The 5,208-nt window shown below is 51.3% G+C and overlaps 1 pseudogene; it reads left to right on the plus strand.

The window, feature by feature from the left end:
• The first annotated feature begins 4,631 nt into the window (after positions 1-4,631).
• Positions 4,632-4,750, plus strand: LOC122914650 (annotated as a pseudogene).
• Positions 4,751-5,208: the final 458 nt, after the last annotated feature.

Genomic DNA, 5,208 nt, shown 5'->3' on the forward strand with positions numbered 1-5,208 from the left:
GACTGCGTGGAGACATCCAATCAGTAAGCCGTATGTATATCCACTGGGAAAATTGGAATTCAATTGGCCACCTGTGTAGGGGCGGGGCTTAACCACCCCCATAAAGGTTACTCTGCCAGGCTGTCAAGGGGGGGCTGCGCAGGAGAGCAGCGGCTGCTGCAGGATGGATGGAGTCTGCGGAGAGCGGTGAAGTCCGCGGAGAGCGGTGAAGTCCGCGGAGAGCGGTGAAGTCAGCGGAGAGCGGTGAAGTCGGCAGAGAGCGGTAAAGTCGGCAGAGAGCGGTGAAGCGGTGCGGAGAGCGGTGGAAGTCGGCGGAGAGCAGGGGAGTCAATGGTGAATAGAAGAGCTGTAACAGCTCTTGTAAGAGCTACAACCGTGTTTGCAGTCTCCAACCTCCCGCGGGCCCCAGGCCGCCGCCTGCAGCCTCGAGCCGCCTGCAGCTTCCAGCTTCCGGCGGTCTAGCCTCCGGCGGTGGCCCCGAGCGCCGCCGCCTGCAGCCTCCGGCGGCAGCCCTGAGCGCCGTCGCCTGCAGCCTGCAGCCTCCGGCGGCGGCCCCGAGCACCGCCGCCTGCAGCTTGCAGCCTCCGGTGGCCCCGAGCCGCCGCCTGCAGCCTCCAGCCTCCAGCGGCCCCGAGCCGCCGCCTGCAGCCTTCAGCCTCCCGCGGCGGCCCAGCAGTCCAGTTGTCAGCGGTCCCTCGACGCCTGCGGTCCTGAGACATCTGCGGTCCAGTTGTCAGCGGTCCCTCGACGCCTGCGGTCCAGTTGTCAGCGGTCCCTCGATGCCTGCGGTCCTGAGACATCTGCGGTCCAGTTGTCAGCGGTCCCTCGACGGCTGCGGTCCTGAGACATCTGCGGTCCAGTTGTCAGTGGTCCCTCGATGCCTGCGGTCCTGATGCCTACCGACCCTAGAGGCCAGCAGTCGGTCCTGACACCTGCAGCCCCTAGATGCCAGCGGTCTGGAGGCGTGAGCAGCCCTGAGATGCCAACGGCCCCTAGACACCAGCAGCCTCGCTGCAAAATGCCTCGCCACCCCGAACCACAAGTGGCCTTGTCCGCAGTGGTGGCTTCCTCCGGGTGGAAGCCTGGTCAGAGTAGCATCGTGGGGAGCAGAGTCTGTGTCATCTGGGTTGTCCTCCTTGTCATTGTTGCTTCTTCGTCATTGGGAGTGGCCTCATCCAGGAAATGGTCTTGTCCAGAACAGCCTCTTCTTGGGAGCGGCCTTGTCCGGGGAGCAACTTCATTGAGCAGTGGCCTTGTCTTGGGAGTGGCCTCTTCTTGGGAACGGCTCCAATCATGGAGCGGCCTCATCTGCGGAGCAGCAGCGTCATCTAGAGCGGCCTCGTCCAGAGTGGCCTTCTTGGAAGTGACCTTGTTGGGTTCATCGTCACCGCCTTTTCATAAGAGGTAGCTCTGACTGGTTGTTTGATTCCTGATGCTTGGCGCGAAATAAAGTTTTGCTTGACCTTCGCTTTGTATCAGTCTCGTTCCTTTGATCACGGACCCTAACATTTGGTGGCTCGTCCGGGATCAAACGACGAGAGCTGAGCCAGCAACAGAATTTTTAGGAAAAGCCTCCGGAGGTATTGGGTTTCGAGGTATTGGTTTTCGAGGTATTGGGATCTGAGGTATTGGGTTTCGAGGTATTGGGATCTGAGGTATTGGGTTTTGAGGTATTGGGATTTGAGGTATTGGGATCCTATCCATCTGTCTGGTTGGAGCTCCAGGGTATAGCCCACCGGGGAGAAGCTGGATGCAGCCATGCTCCCCAGGGCTGGAGTGGATGCGGGGACGCCCCATCCCTCTGCTGATAGATCGACAGGGTTTCTAGTCCCCCTGGGCAGTCGGGGGGTTCGAGTCCCCCTGCGCCGTCGGGGGGGTTTGAGTCCCCCTGCACCGTCGCGGGGGTTCGAGTCCCCCTGGGCGGTCGGGGGGTTCGAGTCCCCTGCCTTCCCTTTGACAGTTGAGGGGTTCAAGTCCCTTTAGACGGTTGGGCATAAAGATAGCCCCCACCAGTGGCATGCTCTGGGTAAATTAAAAAGTGCATAGAAATTAATGCACTCCATAAATTTGGTCAGGAGGACAAAGAGAAAAATCCGATTAGGAAATCCATTGAGCTATACAAAAACAAAAACAACACACCAAAACTTATGGAATGCCATTAAAACAGTACTTAAAGGGAAATTATAGCAGTAAGCACCTGTTTTAAAGGATGAAGTTAAACTTCTACCTCATACAATATACAAAATTTTAAAAGGATCAGAAACCTATATTGTACTCTATAAGGCAACTGATATATGCTATAATATCGATGACCCTTGAAAACATTAGGCCAAATTAAAGAAGCCAGTGATAAAAGACTACATGTATGATCCTGCTTATATGTGAAATGTCCAGAAAACTCAGATCTATAGGAACAGAAAGTAAATTAATAGTTACTTAAGATAGGTTGCCAAGAGATGGGAGTGACCAATGTTTGAATGGGGTTTCATTTAGGATGGTGAAAATGTCCAGAACTTGATTGGACACAATTCATACTTTTAAAGTATATATTTCAATAAACCATTTAAAGGTTATAGGAACTCTAAAGGAACAACAAATAGAAAGGTAAATAAAAGATAATAGGAGAATATGAAAAAGCTCATGGAGCTCAGGAAAGGAAGTCCCCCCCCGCCCCAGCAGCAGGCTCTGGACGAGGGCCACTGGGGTTGTGGTTATTTGTTTGTTTTTAGTTTCTTGTTGTCTATTGTGTTTTGTTATGGTTGAAGGAATGTGGCAAGCAGAGAGTAAGGGGATGCTAGCTTTCATCTCTCTGTTCCTCATAATAGATGTGGGGCTTCTCCCTCACTCATTTTGTGTGTTAAGGTCTATAACGAGCTACCTGGAGTTAGTCAAATGCCGGGTTAAGGTGTCCAATGCTGATGCTCATTAGAGCCGGGCATGGAAAATAAGTGCCTAGTGGGCCACTTTTGGTAAGCAGAACTGGTACTGTGGGATGAACCAACCTCGAGACAGAGACTTTAAGGAATATTCCCAAGCAGCTGCTGAAACTTCTTTTGTTTCGGGGAATTCCTTGCCTTCTCTGGCCCAACGTGGACTGCCTGGCCCCTCCCCCTTGCTGGCAGGGAAAGCATGGCATCTGAAGTGGAATGGGCCCAGGTGGAACATGAGGTCTGTTGGCGAAGGGATGGCTGGGCTGATGGTTAACTGTCTGTTTCAAGGGTTTAATGAGTAATTGTTAAAGTGGCTTCCGAAGTCTTTGATAACCTGAAACTGTGAAGGGTTGCTTGAATGACAAATGGAGTTAAATTTGTTGGACATCTAGATCCTAACCAAATGGGATGAAATGCTAGGGCGCTGTTTGCTGGAACTGGGTTTGTACTTTTGAAATCTGCTGGTGAACACATTCTGTGCTTAACTGATTGATAAATTTGCCATCTAAAGAATTCTGTTGTAACAACTCACCATTGGTTTATATTTAGTCTTAAGTAGAGGTTAAGGTATTTCTAAGAGTACAAAATTCTGTTAAGTGTAATTAAGACTGATGGAAATGAGAAAAGCAACTCTGTATGTAAAAAGTAGGAGATATGTAAAAGAGAGATAAACAGACCTAAGGCCACTGTCAGAGCTAAATCCATTCATAAAAGAATGGAAGGGGAGACTGATCACCTCCCATTAGCCAGGGATACCAAAAGGGGAGGATGTCCAACCTGTTTGAATCTGGAAAATGCCTGACTGTGTGAATGTATCTCTATGGCTCCACCGCTTCCACTATGGAGTCTGAATGGACTGCTCCCTAAATCTTGCAGGGCTTCATATGGCATAACGGTCATCTACTCCATGGAGTAGCCCAGTCCAGGGTTTATACAGACAGACCTTAAATAAGACGCTCCTAAGTTCCCACGAGGGACACGAGCAGGACAGCATCCAGGGACAGCCCTGCTCCAATGGCAGAGCAGATCACAGCTGTTCTCTCTGGGCTCCTCCACCCAGAATCTGGGAGATGGAACAGGGGAAATTCTGTGCAATGAATTTGGACTCTGCTTAGCACCTCTGTGTTGGCTCTCAGCCCTAGAAAAACGAGAGCCTGAGGGTCCACTTTGAGTCTAGGAAGCCATCTTCCAAGAGGAAGAAAACTCTCTGAAGCTCCGTGAGCTGCTCGTCCCTCTTCTCTGATGTCTGGACTCGATGGGTCACACAAGGGCCTATGGGAGGAGCTCGGGAGTCAAGGCTTCAAATCTTGGCCATTGGAGGCTGCCAGGGACCTGACCCGATTGATACACGTGCAGCTGCTGGCACGTTTCTGAATATGCTGGCTCTCTGCAGCCTCTGCATCTTTGAACAACATGTCCATCTGCCTGAAACATCATTCTGTTTCAAGCACTTAGAAACACTCCACTACCTCCTCCTTTGTACAGAATGGGTATGACCACAAGGCATCAGTAGCCCAAGAAGGCCGGGGGCCAATGTAACTATGAACGAGAGAGATATGGTAGCTAACCTAGCCTGGACAAATTAAGGTAACAGTAGGGTATGAGAAAGTTCAGCTTCCTCCAGCAAGGGGAGGACGGTTCCATGTTATATAGGGTGTCACATACACTCATCTGAGAATATCGGGTAAGAGCCTTATGATTGTCTATGGCCATACCACCCTGAAGGCGCCAGATCTCGTCTGATCTCGGAAGCTAAGAAGGGTCGGGCCTGGTTAGTACTTGGATGGAAGACTGCCAGGGAATGCCGGTTGCTTTTGCTTTGATCTCCAAGAGGGAATTTCTTGGGACGGTGGGCTACTGCAGGCTGTGGATGCTACCTTCACGGAGATGGCACAACCTCTCTACGAACTGGCTAAGGGAGGACTCACTATGGTAGAGTGTGGACAGCTGAGGCAGAAAGAACATTTCGGGAATTACAAAGAGCCTTACTGTGTGCCCCAGCATTGGTCATCCCAGATGTTACCAAGCCCTTCCACTTGTATGTGAAGGCAGGGCTGACTAAAGAAGTTTTGACTCAGACTCTAGGGCATGGTGAAGGCCAGTGGTCTATCTTAGCAAGAAACTAGACCCAGTAGCAGCTGGGTTCCCTCCTTGCCTCCTCATAATTGCCGCAACAGCCCTCCTGGTTAAGGATGCGAGTAAATTAACTTTGGGCCAAAATCTTGTTATAACCACCACACACGCGATTAAGGGCCTTCTCCGGACTCCACCAGACCGA

The sequence above is a fragment of the Neovison vison genome, chromosome 7, assembly GCF_020171115.1.
Source record: "Neovison vison isolate M4711 chromosome 7, ASM_NN_V1, whole genome shotgun sequence".
Lineage (NCBI taxonomy): Eukaryota > Metazoa > Chordata > Mammalia > Carnivora > Mustelidae > Neogale > Neogale vison.